The sequence below is a fragment of the Alosa sapidissima genome, chromosome 15 (genome assembly GCF_018492685.1).
Source record: "Alosa sapidissima isolate fAloSap1 chromosome 15, fAloSap1.pri, whole genome shotgun sequence".
In the NCBI taxonomy this organism is placed as follows: Eukaryota; Metazoa; Chordata; class Actinopteri; order Clupeiformes; family Clupeidae; genus Alosa; species Alosa sapidissima.
In genome coordinates, this window is record NC_055971.1 from 1,901,036 (window position 1) to 1,916,755 (window position 15,720).

A 15,720-nucleotide genomic window follows, 5' to 3' on the forward strand; every position below is an offset into this window, starting at 1 on the left:
TGTGCTTAACTGGCTTAACATATTTTTGTAATAACGGAGCGTGATGCAAACCGCGTGGTGATTACTTTTATGTCTGGGTAACTGGTGTTGTGCTTCTACTCACATGAAGAGCTGGCAGTAAGTGTTAAGTGTCAATGCTAACCAGGCTAATAAACAAACCATGCTACCGTGAGTAACGTCGAAGGGTAAAGTCACATGACGTCTTTTGTAGTCCGTTTATGAAACAAAAGGAGCAATTTCGATTTTTTTAAATAAGGCAAAATAGGCCCTGACATTTTCACAGTTTGAAGATTATTACTGAAAAATATTTTTGATGGATAACTTCGCTGATTTGGCTTCACAATTTTTTTTTAAAAATAGGTCTATGGGACTTAACATTGGAGCTGCTCTTCGATAGGAACGCAACCACTTGGGGCGCTGGTGTTCACTTTCCCTCCCTATGCTGGCAATGCTGAGAACAATTAGTGTAGTATAGTGGATGTTAGTAGGTTATCGCGAGAGCACCTGGAGGATAGATAGGAATGATAACGGGAATGAGACAGACCAGCGAGAACTGTGAATTGAACTTGTGTTAATAAAGTGAACATAATGTTGAACTAAAGGACTGATTATTGAAGACAACACAACATTTTGGTGACGAGGAGACAGATGCCAAGAACCCAGAGGCCAGACAGGACGACAAGGATTCTACGTCCATGCCCAGAAAGTAAGATGAAATGTTGAATACTGAAGGAAACGCGTGTGCTGCTGCTGCTGCACCTGAGCCTAGATATGCTCATTTAGCCCCGCCGGTTCCACTGAACCTCACAACGACTGATTTATACACAGAGTATAAGCTGTGGAGGACTCTAAGTTTTTACGAAGTTGCCAGTGGTACTATAAATGTGCCAGATTTGCTGCATTGCATTGGAGCGCTAATGCAAAGGATTTTTGCTAACCAGGACGTAAAGATACATATATAGACTGGGCTCTTACCGCTCTGGACACATATTTCACTCCATGAAGAAAATGTAGTCATAGACCTAGAGAGACACAAGTTTAGGCAGAGAGCTCAGTGTTCTGACGAGACGGTGGATGCTTTTTGTAGTGTTAATGGATTTATCGGACACAGGATGTGATGCTGCCCCCTGGGGGTTAGGCTTGGGAGGTTGTAAACCAGGCAGTTCAATAAAGTCATGCTTCCTGTGTACACGCTGAGAATCTCTCTCCCTACTTATTTCTAAGTTAGAACTACCTAACTCTACATGGTGTCAGAAGTAAGATCCGTTACTCAATTCGGGTGAATATGAGATTTGGTTTTGTCAACTAACTGGAGAGAACTCGCATACATTTTAGTCAGTTTTTGCAAGTTTTCAGTTTAGTTAGCTAGCATAGCTAAAGTGACTCGTGATTAGCTAACGTTCGCGGCAGCTGATAAAAACAAAAATGGAGCGATTCCAGATTCCCCCGCCGCCCAAATTTGATTTCACAAAGCCAGAAGAGTGGCCCAAATGGATTCGGAGGTTTGAGAGATTTCGGATTGCATTGGGTCTAGCGCTACAGTCAGAGGAGAACCAGGTGAACACTTTGATCTATACTAATAGGCTTGGATCATGTTGTGGCTGGTTTTCAACAACCTCTTAAAGTGTTATTTTACTTAAATTAAGTACAACGATAAAGTTTTAAAATGTTCCAGTGTAGCCTTCTCATTATTTTGAGCTAGTTGCCATGGCGCCGCCGCGTTCGGACGCCTTTTTGGTTGCTCCGCCTAACTTGTGCTTATATTTACTCTTTTACCTTTTATTAACCCCTAATTTTTTGCACTTTTCCACTGCACTGATTACGTATGATGGCGTTACACTCCGAAACATCGGAAATGAATTGCCTTTTTTGTTTCGGGATGTTTTAATTGACGATTCTACCTGGCCGACTGAGATTCTCCGAGATGCATCAGGGAACCATGGAGACGCATCTCGGCGCAGAAGGAAAAAACACAGAGGAAAACGAGCCGGGGCCCGTAACAGATTGCGGAATAGAGCTCATAGGCCTCCACTGCCTAGCATTCTCCTAGCCAATGTCCAGTCTCTTGTGAACAAGATGGATGAACTAATAGCGAGGATACAGTTTCAAAGAGACATCAGGGACTGTAACATTCTATGCTTTACTGAGACATGGCTAACTGAACTTGTACCGGACAGTGCCATCACTCCGGTGGAGTTTTTCTCTGCTGCTCGCTCTGACAGGACTGAGGAATCTGGAAAATCGAAAGGTGGCGGTGTTTGCATCATGACGAACAGCAAGTGGTGTGATCCTAGAAATGTCACCGTTCTCTCAAAGTCCTGCTCGCCTCATCTAGAACATCTAGCGATCGTCTGTCGACCCTTCTACCTGCCCCGTGAGTTTACTTCGGTAATATTCAACGCTGTCTACATTCCTCCACAAGCCAACACAGATGCTGCGGTTTCAGAATTGCAAGAAGTGTTAAATAGACAACAACACACGCACCCTGAAGCTGCGCTTATTGTGGCCGGTGATTTCAATCAAGTACATCTGAACCGGTCCATGCCTGAATTTATTCAACACATTCACTTCCCTACACGTGGTGACAACACACTGGATCACTGCTACACACAGTTCAAGAACAGTTACAAAGCGAAGTCTCTACCAGCTTTCGGAAAATCAGATCATGCCGCTGTTTTCCTACTGCCTATGTACAAACAGAGAAGTCGGACGGACCCCCCAGTGACGAAGGAGGTCAAGCGCTGGACTGACCAATCGGAAGCCAGGCTACAGGACGCCCTTAGCAACGTTGACTGGGAGATGTTCAAGACGAACTCTGCTGACATCAATGAGTTTACGGAAGTATCATTGAGTTACATCAATATGCTAACTGATTCCATCATCCCAACTGTAAAGATCCGAAGCTTCCCTAACCAGAAGCCATGGGTGGATAGAGAAGTGAGAACGGCATTAAAGACACGCACCATGACTTATAATGCTGGGCTTATTTCAGGGGATATGACGGATTACAAAGCAGCATCTTATAGTTTACGTAGTGCTATTAAAGATGCTAAGCGGCGCTATAGAGACAGAGTTGAAGCTGATTTCTTGGAGGGTGATCCAGCACGAGTGTGGAAAGGACTCCGAACCATCACTGGCTTTGAAAGAAAGTCCCCTCCTATGATGAATGTGAGTAAAGCCCTCCCTGATGAACTTAATGCTTTTTATGCTCGCTTTGACATGAAAAACACAGACTATATTGGACTAGCTGCAGCATGTGAAGCAAATGAGGATGCACCTTTCTGTGTCTCTGAGGTCAATGTGAGCAATGCCTTTAGGAGGGTAAATTGTAGAAAAGCTACTGGACCGGATGGAATTTCTAACAAGGTTTTGAAATCCTGCGCTGCTCAGTTAGCTCCTGTGTTCACTTATATCTTTAACATATCATTGGCTCAAGAGACAGTTCCTACTTGCCTCAAGCAGTCTGTTATTGTTCCAGTACCGAAAAACAAAAGTCCATCATGTCTGAATGACTACCGCCCAGTAGCCCTGACGTCTACAGTGATGAAGTGTTTTGAGAAGCTTGTGAAAAACATTATCTGCTCATCCCTCCCTGCCTCCTTCGACCCCCTCCAATTTGCTTACAGAGCCAACAGGTCTACAGAGGATGCCATCTCAAACCTCATGCACACCACCTTAACTCACCTGGAGGAGGGGAATGGGAATTATGTGAGGATGCTGTTCATTGACTTTAGTTCAGCATTCAACACGATAGTACCTCTCACCTTGGTCACAAAGATGAAGGCCTTAGGACTGAACACCACCCTGTGTCACTGGATATTTGACTTCCTCACCAACCGTTCACAAGTGGTTAGAGTGGGGGGTCTGACATCTGACTCATTAACCATCAGCACTGGTGCTCCCCAAGGCTGTGTTTTGAGTCCACTGCTGTACAACATCTACACACATGACTGCAAAGCCAACAGTAGTCATACCTCCATCATCAAGTTTGCAGATGACACAGTGATCTTGGGCCTGATTAGTAACAACAATGAACAGTTCTACTTGGATCAGGTTGATGAGGTGGCACAGTGGTGTCAATCTAACAGCTTGACACTGAATATCAATAAAACCAAGGAAATGGTAGTGGATTACAGAAGGCAGCAGCAGAACTACAGTTACACCCCACTAATGATCAGCGGGCAACCTGTAGAGAGAGTCACAAGTTTTAAATACCTTGGTGTCCACATTACTGAAGACTTAACATGGACTGTTAACACTCAATATGTTCTGAAGAAGTCCAGACAACGACTCTACTTCCTTCGTCAGCTAAGGAAATTCAAAGTTTCTACATCCATCATGAAGGCCTTCTACACTTCAGCGGTTGAGAGTGTTCTAACTGGTAGCATCATCACCTGGTATGGGAACTCCACAGTTAGAGATTGTAGTACTCTGCAGAGAGTAGTGCGCTCAGCTGAACGTACTATAAGAACTCAACTCCCTGCTCTACAAGATATCTATTCCAGAAGAGTACTCCTAAGAGCCCAAAAGATTCTGAAGGACTCTTCTCATCCTAACAATGGATTATTCCTACCGCTGAAATCAAGAAGACGCCTATGTAGTCACAAAGCCAGAACTGAGAGACTCAGGAGAAGTTTTTATCCCCAGGCCATCCGAACTCTGAACTCACACTATACTGACTTTGCACACATTCACTCCTCAGCACTCTCAAATATTTCCCAACTCTGAACTCACACTATACTGACTTTGCACTCATTCACTCCTCAGCACTCATGACCCCCCCCCCCCCCCCACACACCCACACACACCTACAAGACTTTTAGCACTTTTACATCCCTCTCCCTATGCTACAGAGCTTTTATTTATTTTCTTATTTCATCACACGTCAAAACACACACACACACACACACACACATATCTGACTTTCTCCAACTTTTGCACACTTTTTATTTATTATTTTTGATTTCTCCTCCATCTACCCATGTCCTTGATTGCCTAGCCTTTCTCCTGTCCCTGAAGTCCCTGACCCCCCCCCCCCCCCCCCCCCCCCAACACACACACTTACATCATCACTGTCATCACTTCACATACATACAGCACACTGCTTGCTACAGTAAGCCTCCTCTACATACTTGCTGCACACTGCCCCCCCCCCCCCCACATACACAGCACATTGTATTCAGGATCTTCTCCAACACACATCCTCTACATACTTACAGCACACTGCCCCCACCTACCCACACACACACTACACACACACACACAGTCACTGCTCCACTCCCCTCCCGCCCACACACACATCTTCACTGTCATCACTCACATACATTACATACAGTACTCTGCTTGCAATAGTAAGTCCCTGCCCCCCCCCCCCACATACACAGCACATTATTTCATCAGGAAGCTTCTCCAACACACATCCCCAACATACTTACAGCACACTGCCCCCCCCCAATACACAGCACATTGTCTCATGAGGAAGCTTCTCCAACACACATATTGCACACTGCCCTCTCCCCACATACACAGCACACTATCCCATCTCCCCTGTCATCCCCCCAACACACACACCAAGACCCCTGGCAGTTGGGTTAGCCCCTTGAGCCGTGGATCTGCCCAAGGTTTCTTCCTTGGTAAGGGAGTTTTTCCTTGCCCCTGTTGCTCTTGGGTGCTCCTTGTTGGTGCCCCCCACCCAATCCCAATCCTCCCCCACCTTTTTTATGCAGCCCTTGCCACTTAATCTACTAAACCCCTCTTCTACTGCACTTTTTACCCCCCCCCCCCATTAATGCACAAATAGGCTGACACCAGACATAATTTCACTGCATTTCTTACTTCCAGTAACTATATGCATGTGACAATAAACGTCCTTGTATCCTTGTAACTTCCTTGTATTTTGTATTTTGTAATATTCTATTGATGTAGGCCTAATATTAAGCCTTACTAGACAGAACTCACTAAATGTTAACTTAAGGCTATCATTGTTATCATAGAATTTTTTCTATAGAGTGATAAAAGTCCAAATGGTCAATAAATTAGAAGTTAAGGTATTTTGCCTTTGTATGACCCATTATTGTTTTGCAGATAATGCAAAGAAAGAATAAGGTCACCCTTATTTGGAAGTTACTGTACTCTGCCTTTGTATTACCTGCAAAACAATAATGGATCATACAAAGGCAAAAGACCTTAACTTCTATTCTATTGACAATTTGGATTTGTATCACTGTATCTCAACATTTCCTGTGATAACAATAGCCTTAAAATAACATTTAGCCAGTTTTGTCTAGTTAGGCTTAATACTACATAAATTGAATATTAAAAAAATAAAAAATAGTGAGAATTTTAAGGCTAAAATAGTTTTAAAAACTTATGGCTGTACTAATTTGAGATAAAATAACACTTTAAAGTAACCTTTCACCTATATGTTTTAGATAAAGGCCCGTTTCTCTCCATACGACATGTTGCAATACGCCCTCCAAATTTCTTGCCGCCTGTGTTCAGAAAATTTTCCTAAGCATTGCCTTCGGCACTTGATTCCACACTGTCCCCTCATTGGTGGTCGATTGGTGGGCTCTGATCTAGAAGCAGGAGTAATCTCTGGGGCAAAGGCTGGTGTGGCTGGTCCAAGAACTGGGTCTGGAAATGTGACATGGGCACAATGTGACTGGCTCAAGTGCTGTCAGTGTGGGCTCTGAGATCACTGAAACAAGGACCTGTTTAAGTGCAGTGAGTGAAGCAAGGGCAGGCTCTGGTGTCATACGTGGCAAAGGAGTGGGGTCTGGTGTGCTCGTGGTGAACAGGTCATCTGCTCCACAAAACAGATCATCACTGATGTCCAGATAGCTATGGAGAACTGTCTACTCGTTTGTCTCCAATTTTGCAGGGGGCATGCAGGCTGCTCCATTTTGCTGACTTTCTCCAGGAATAGAAGAAACTGACACCAAGAAATTCCCAATTAAAAAATGTACCAATGTGATGGTAAAGGTGTGTAATAGCATGTATTAAAATCGCTATGCTGGCCATATATAACACAGGATATAGGTAAATTGGGCATGTGGATAACACCTTTGGGCCTGTGACATAAAGGGAAATCCGATTCAAACTTGTAAACCATTTTCTGAAAGCATATAGCCTCAAGATGTGATATAACATCTTTAGACATGTCCCACCTTCCTCATTATTTTGTTGACCATGCATAATACATTAGGTTAGGGAAAATTGAGTGTATCACTGATGAGTTTCGACCTGTGCTATGAAGGGAAAACCAATTCAACGTCTAAACCATATATTTTCTGAGAGTGTATATCCTCCAGATGTGATATACCATGTGATGAGACATGTGAGAAATGCCCCACCTTCCTTTTTAATTTGTTATACATTGGATATGGGTAATTTGGGAGAAGGGAATGCCCGATACCTTTTGGCCTGCACTGTACTGTAAAGGCAACATATTCAATGTATAGTTTAGAAAACTGTCTCTACATAATATATTTTCAAGAGCAACCCCCATTGCCTACAATATTCTGGCATTTAAATGTGATGAGCGGGGAAAGAGGGTGTGGCCATTTTTTCCATCAAGGAATAGGCTACTTTTGGTGAAAAATGTTGGTGACAAATGCTTGCAATCAACTCAGAATTATGAAAAAATACCTAGTTTGACACCTCGAACTTACTTAGGGCCTACATTGAGCATTTAAAAAAAAATGTTTCCCACAGAAGTTGAATTTGAACATTTTGTGTGTTATACACACCTTCACAAACACATTGGTGTTTGGTAAGGCCCCCCAATCCAGAGAGAGCACGAGCAAATTTGAAATATAGATGTGGGTCTGAATTTCCAGGCTACCCACTTCAAATCATAGGGCATTGGTAAAAGTTCTGCTAAAATGCCCAGACTATTAATAGCTAAAATCTCAGTTTGCTATCATGCAAAATCATACTCCTTATGCATAGCTCTCAAAAAAATATAGTGATTCAACACATTCAATATGAACACGTCAAACGGGAGCCAAGCCAAGGAGGAGTATGGTGGATTCGCCCAATGAGATCAATGACATCGACCTAAGGAAATAGTGCAGCTAATTGTTTGTTTCGGAGTGAAATATTTTGCAACCAACACTATTCAGCTTTAGATAGCAACTAGTAGGCCTACCCACAGCAACTGAACTGAATGCAACCTCCAGACAATAACTCGGGCACTTTGGTTTGGCTAGTTAGCCGGGAAATATATTGAAAGCCAGCAAATGGGCTAATACTGCTAATAACTTATCTTGAAAAAAGGTTATGGAATTTGAAAATGTAATTTTCCAGGTCTGGAAATGTCTTGGGAACATGAGCACAGCCCCTAAGTTTTGGAAAAGTCATGGCATTTTTTTCCCTCCCTCTCCGCTAATGTGGTTTATTTAAAATTAGTTTTTGTATTGTATTAAGAAAAATCTTGCGCATTGATCTGATTAGCCACTGTTCTCTATAGGTCATGTGTGACGTGTATTTCATGGTATGACTTTCGCTTTTAGGTCAGATGGAGTGACAATGTCCTACAATTACATTAATACACAGGATTAGATGTTAAAATCCCTTGTGCCAAAATCCAGAGTAAAAACACATTCAGAAGCCCCTGCTCAAGTTTAACTTTAAAAAGCACACTACCCACAAATCCGCCAACAAATGGTCACAAACACAATACAAATGGCCCATCCAACAGCAGTATATAGTATGCGGCATGTCATTGAAGTTATCAAGTGGGCACCCTCATTCACCGATGTTTCGTTAAGTTAGGCCGACACCTCATGAAGGCTTAACAGTGAAACCAGCGTCCTGGAGACACTCCCCTCCATGCTTCCACCATATTACCAAATTGAAATATCCAATACCCAAAATACTCTTAACCAGCCCAGGCATGGTCTAAGTTGGCTAGGTTGGTCCGTCCCGTTGATGCGGACTGAACCATAAACCATAAAAAACCTTAGCCAAGTACCATCAACCTAGGCACAGTCCATCACAAACACAAAACAAATGAGCCACACGATACACGATGCCTGGAAGATGTTCATTTAACAATATCTGGCTTCACCTAGAAAAATACAAATCGTGGTTGGAGAAGGTACAGGACCCAGGGAAAGCTAAATGTGTCTTGTGCAGTAAAACATTTGACATAGCCTATCAAACATGGGCAAGGCAGCTTTGACTAGCCATGCCAAAGGTAAGCACCAAGCTATAGTGGCTGCTCGCGAAGCTAACTCCATCACCAGCTTTTTCAAAAAAGGTCGAAAAGTCAGCCGACGAATATGCTGAGAACCCAGATAACAATTTCCTTTGGGCCGGATCCGCATAAAAGCCTTTAGATCCGTCTGTAGCGCACATACGGTATCTGACTGTGGGCCAGATCTGCAACTGATAGAGGTTTCTGCTCTGCTAGCATTGCTGTTTTATCACCGGTTTACATATTTGTCCCAGGTCCGATTTCCGCAACTTAACCTGGAAGTCAGAAGATGCGTTTAAAATACAAAACACTGATTTGGCCTAAACCTGTGATACGGATATTATGAGCCGAAGGACCATTTTTTCACAGCAGACCCAGGTGGTAATACTGACATTAATTAATATGCTGATTCTGCTAAATTGACTGCTAAATAAAAAAAGGTATTTTGGAATGGCACAAATTTAGAAACCATGGGGGTGCACTATGTTCCCATAGTCAATTGTTGTTTGTGTCAGATCTAACAGTGCTATGAGACAACCCCATATTCTTGCCAAGCATGCAGAAGTCCGGGCAGTAACGTTAATCAAGGATCGTTGCTTTGCTCACTATCAACCTTTTGACATGATTAGCCAGCCTGCGGTTGGACTAGGATGCAGCCCAACTTTTCAAGGTAGGCTGTCTGCTTTTCATCTCTTTGTTGGTTTATTCAGAGACAACAACAAGCAGCCGAGCTATTGATAACTTTACTGTAAGGTTAACTATTATTTTCCAGCAATATATAGCTTATTAGCTTACAGTGAGCAAAACAGCCATCACAATAACTATTTCGGAAAAACGGTGATAAGCTAACAGGATCACTGATGATAAAAGATGAGTGTAATTGTGAGTTAGCCTATTTTCAAAAAGGAACAAATGGCTGATGTTTATTTTGTGTTGTTCCAGTTTGACCATGGAGATGACTGAGGCATGAAGACAGCCTGAATATCGATGGGAACAGTGGAATTAACACCTACTTAATCTGTCTGATTGCACTTCTACAGCCAGGTTGTTGATATGAATTAAAAAAAATATTTACACTTATGTGTAAAGTCCCCCCTATTGTGTTTGTAGCCTAGCTTATGTTGTTTAGGCCTATTAGTTGAGCTGGTGGGAAAATGTTACGAACTTGTAGCCTGGGTGAACCTAAACAAACCTGTTAGCAAATGTGTAGCAAACAGATTTTTCAGGATACTTACCAATCACATTTCACATTTCAATAAAGCCGGCTGATACCTAATAAACGGGTCTGTACCACACGGGCCCTTTCTCCTCCATAGCCTACTGGTGTAGCAATAGCGCTGAAAATCCATGCAATAGGACTGTGCATTACCTGGCGAAAAACAAAATCTTTTTTATCTTAATCATGGAGAGATTTCAGATGTGCGATAACTATAAAAGGCGTCTTAGGGGGGTGTTGGTGATTGCTATTGAAATTTTACAACCAAATTGTCCACTGAAGTCAGAACTTAAACAGCCTCTGAATTCTTAATGGTGGGTAATGCTAAAAATTGTAACCGAAATTATTAATTGCTCAAAAAGATTGCTTTTTTCATTTAAAAAATTAGATTAGATTCCCCCATGGAAATGAAATTAAATTGAAATGGAGAAACATGTTGGTAGTGCATATTGATATTTAAGTATTCAAGAATCAGATGAAAATACAGTTGCTTAATATATAAAAAGGCGTATAGGCCTACATAATATTGATAACTGAAATGTAAAAATCAGAGGATTACCCTTGCAAAAAAGGGGCGAGGGTTTGTTTGTTTCAAATGAGAACCCCTCCATATGATTTCGGGTCCTTCAGGTAGCCCTCATTCCCAAAAAGGTTGGAGACCCCTGATGTAGGCTATACTCTGCTATTCACAAACAGGTTTTAGAAAGGAAGGTTTAGTCGAATCCCTGTGCCATACGGTCTCGCATGCAAGCAGATTCCTTCAAATATTATCAAAATTCTGATGCGCTGTTTGAAGTTGCACTGCTTGCTGTTAAAGGGAATGACCGATGTCATTCTCATTGGTTTAAAGGATGTTACACCCAAAAACACACCCATGACTGATAAAGAAACATAAGAACAACCCCTTTGCACCCAGGGCCCTATCATGACATTCTAAAGTGCATCGTCACTCGTCAAAAGTCTATTCAAATTTAGTAGGATGTCCAGTTGGAGGGGTTTCTTTATCAAACGTGGAGCGCATGGCGCAACAAGGTGTTCCTAGGCTTTTTAATCAGTCATATGGGTGTGTTTGGGGCGTAACATCATTTTAAACCAATGAGAATGACATCTGTCATTCCCTTTAACGACGCAACGCGCGATATGTCAAATAAATGCATCGGTATTTTGGCATTCAACGGCGCATTTGAAGGGGGCTGCTTGCGAGACCGTATGGAATAGTCATTCTTAAACCATGCTTTACTAAAACCTAGCATAGCCTTCACACATTTGCACTCGTCTATTATTTGAACTCATTGGCAAAGTGAAACTAACTTCACCAAGAAGTCAGTCAACGACAAGACAGTTATATGCAGTTACTTTCACTATTGACAATGGGTTACCACCGAAAACATAGGCTGGAAAAAGCAACACTTACCCTAATATTGCTCAAATGACTGAATAAAACAACATTTATCCTGCAGAGGAGTTGCTTATATCTCATGACAGTGTGTCTTCAGCTGTGCTCCATACGTGTCTCTTGCCTCTCCCCAAATCACTTTTAATCGTCATTACCAATTTGCAAATGATGGTGAATAACTACTCATTATGAGATGTACAGTATTTCGTAATATCTTTATTCTAATTATGTTTCCCATTGTAATCGTGCAATTTGTATGTTTGTATTTTGATGGTACGTGCACCTGCCAATATGACTGTTGACATGCGCTCTTAAAATAGCATATGAACAACTCGCCAGTGACTTCTGACCAGGTTTAGGTGGTGTATGATAGCGATTTTTAGACAACGCGCCAGGCCCCTCCTTAGGTTGTTAATTGCCACACCCCTGGGCGCAATGTTTAAAAAATAAACGTGCAAAATACCAAATTAAACTTTCCGCGGGTGAATAACGAGTTTTACGCCATGCGCTGGTGCCCAAAATACAGCCCCCAGTGTCCAGTGTTTGACCACAAAATCACGCCATTAAATGAGTGAATGTGGACTGGTGTGTGTGAGTGTGTGTGTGTGTGGGGGGGGGGGAGTGAGTGTGTGTGTGTGTGTGCATGTGTGTTTATCTACATGTGTGTGTGTGTGTGTCTATGTGTCTGTGAGGGTGTGTGTGTGTGTGTGATTATGCATGTGTGTGTGCGTGCATGCCTGTGTGTATGTATTTGTGTGCTTGTCAGTTTGTCTTTATGCATGTGTGTGTGTGCGTGCGTGTGGTTGTACAGTGATGGCCAAAAGTGTTGGCACCCATGCTAAAGTTGACTGAAAAGAGGAATATAAAATCATCTTTTGGAAATTGATCTTAATGCCTTAAGTGAAAAATTAGGAAATATCTAACCTTTAAAGACACCAATTTTCTTAGTGAATGAATACATGCCCACCAAGTGTCATGAGCCCTGGTGTTTCGCGTCCCAGAATCGTTGACCAAAAATTCAGGAAAATTCTGTAAAAAACATCCCCTTCATTGTTCATTTGAAGCTCTTCCCTCAGGCTGGAGACTAAGAGTCCCCTTTTATCCAATAGGACAAAAAAACTCTTTTATTCCTAGTGCAATACGCCTGCTCAATTTGCACAATTTTGCTTTATTGCATATAAATGATTCTGATGACCATCTGTCAGAAACATAGATAGATAAGACAGTTTCTTACCTTACATTAACCTGTGTCTTTTCCCCCCATCTTGTGTCTTTGTGTATCTTTGTGTCTGTTTATATGTACCTAACTGCAAGAAAAGTGTCCCTTTTGGACAATATTTTATAGAGATCTATTGATGTCGAGGAAGGTTGTCTCCCCATTTCAATATGATTAAATCAAATGTAGGCTACATATGAATGGGAAAAAACTCCAGTTATATCTTCTTAGAATATTTTCTAGCAGTGCCAGTAATTGTGACACATTGGATTTTCTTGGGGGGGGGGGAAACCCTCTTTATTTTTTTTAAAGAAAAATAACTTAAATTAAAGGTTGGATTTATTTTCTTATTTTTCAGGGTGAGATTAATCTAATTCACCAAAAGGTACATTTCCTTTGGCATTTTTTATCCATCCTTATCAGGGTAGGCAAACTGTGAAGGTTGCTGTACATGCTTTAGAAACACACACTACTGAAAGAGTCAGTACTTTCAATGCCAATCATGTTTGTTGTTGCTAGGAAGCCTACCTGCAGCAGGGGTAATACTAGAGTGGCAGGTAATATGACGCCTGCCTGGGGTAATGCTGTCTACTTGAGGGGAACATTTTCTGGATTGGAACACTCCACTTACTAGGACAAACAAAATGCCACTGGACAAGAAATGCCGGCCTTCCTCAGCTGCAGCGAAAATGGAGACTAAAAAAATATCCAGGTATTCTATAAAAGTATGCATGGTTCTTAACTCTTCATAGTCTAACATACAGTATGTGGTAAAAAATAGTGTGTTGCTCTCAGTAATTTATCCAGGATCAAGTTAAGAAATTGGTTCATTGGATCATTGGTTTTGTGAAGAGATACTATAGAGAATGTGATTTATGTTTATATGGGGGCCAGGGGCACTTATCTTGTGAGGAATGTTCTGTTTACCCTGTCAACTATTTGAATACTTTTCATTTCTATTGGTGGGAACCCTCATTACATGGCTGCACGTGAACAAAAATTCAACATGGCGTGTTGTCAACTTCACATTCTCTATGAGGAATAAACACCCCAGATGAGTTTACATCAGCTTCCCCACAAATAATAAGGGCCATGCAGCTACATCTAATGTAGTATAGTCTTTGTAGTGATCACAGGGCAATTGGATTTATTTAATTTTTGTCTGTTTACAGTTGCCAGGGTTATGGGAAAGCATCAATACTCTGGCAGCAATTTAGAGAAGGTTCCAAGGTCCAGTGTAATCCCCACAGGCAATTCATCTATGTTCTGATAAACAATATATCTTGGATTCCAATATTACTCCTGCCTCTTGATGACCTTGAACAATTTAAAGTAAGGGACAGCAGCCGCCGAGGTGTGCCGTTATACGCAATTAATGGACAAGTCGGAGGCAAAGAACTCCCCGGATTGCTGCACCGGGTTGCTGATAGGCAGTCCCGCCCACTGCCACTATATGCAGTCCCGCCCACTGCCACTATAGACAGTCTACCGCCCACTGCCGATTCCGAAGTAAGAATTCAATACAATTTCTGGAGTATAAGCCATAAAATCTTAACTGTCCATGGTAGACCTAAAATCAGCTACGACATGACTAAGCGATTGTACATGCTCATATAGACGCCAAAAGTTAATGGGGCATCAACCTTGTTTTGAGGGAAAAAAAAAATATTTGTGATTTAACGGAAAAGTACTAATTCTAACGTGTAAAAGCAGAGCCTTTGATTGGTAGAGATTGTCGTTGCCATGGCAACGTTTATGCCATTTTTCCCGCGCTTGCCATGTCGTTATTCGCTGGAATCAAGATGGACACCAAGCAGCCTTTTGTCTTATTTTATTTTCATCATTTTCATTAATCCCTTATTATTACCACTATTTGTGAGAAATTAATGCATGTAATGTCATACATGTCTTTTCAGCATTTTCTCCGATGTCGATGGGCTTGCTGAAGTGTGTATGGCGAAGGGCATAGGAATCAGAACAGAAGTAGATGGTATACCTCCTCGAGTTGCCCCTTTAGGTTTTTCTGCTCACCTAAGGCCTGAGAGGCTTGAGAGAGATCTGCTGAGGCAGGAGAAGCGCAGGCATTCCCTGGCTCTGGCTGGCAGCACAAAATCGAGCGTAGATGCACACTTCACAGCTGACTCCACTAATGGCCTCTGCAAGCTGAAGGTATGAGATGGCATTGATCCTGTGTAACCAATTGTAAATCATAAAAATCATATAGTTTAATGTGATAAATAATGACTGCCCATTGATGATGCTGTGTACTATACAAAAGAAAATAAACGTGCTTCTCAACTTTTCTCCATCCCCTAAGGGTAAGGCTAGAGGGTCACCTGATTCATTCACCTGACATGTCATTCACGTGACCTGTTGTAACAGGTAGATAGCTACCGGGTTGCAGGCTCTTTGTTTTAAATTAGATGGCGAGGCAAACACAGTGGTGAGAGCACTGTTTTGCCTGTGGATTTTTGGCCACTGTTTTTCCCACCACCATTTATTGTGTAGCCTATCGTTACTCTAGCGATACCTTACCGAGACTGACAATTCACACTGGCAGCAGGGCTCTCACATTTTGAGGACAGGCAAGAGTGACATTCCCTGTCGATTTAATTCTGGCTACTATAGGGAGCCAATGGAGAGTAACTAGGAGAGGAGTTACATGTGTCCTCTTTGGCTGATTGAAGACC

General features: G+C 42.1%; 1 protein-coding gene and 1 long non-coding RNA gene across 2 annotated transcripts in view; both read left to right on the plus strand.

Annotated features, from left to right (window-relative positions):
• The first annotated feature begins 1,437 nt into the window (after positions 1 to 1,437).
• Positions 1,438 to 15,045, plus strand: LOC121683386. The gene is made up of 3 exons (XR_006022770.1): positions 1,438 to 1,557; positions 13,550 to 13,742; positions 14,947 to 15,045. It is a non-coding gene; the product is annotated as an uncharacterized LOC121683386 (long non-coding RNA).
• A 47-nt stretch (positions 15,046 to 15,092) lies between these two features.
• wdr95 (WD40 repeat domain 95) overlaps positions 15,093 to 15,720 on the plus strand; it is a 73,037-nt gene continuing 72,409 nt past the window's right edge. Inside the window, exon 1 of the mRNA XM_042062987.1 lies at positions 15,093 to 15,199. The gene's annotated coding sequence lies outside the window, so the exon portion shown is untranslated. The remainder of the gene's footprint in view (positions 15,200 to 15,720) is intronic.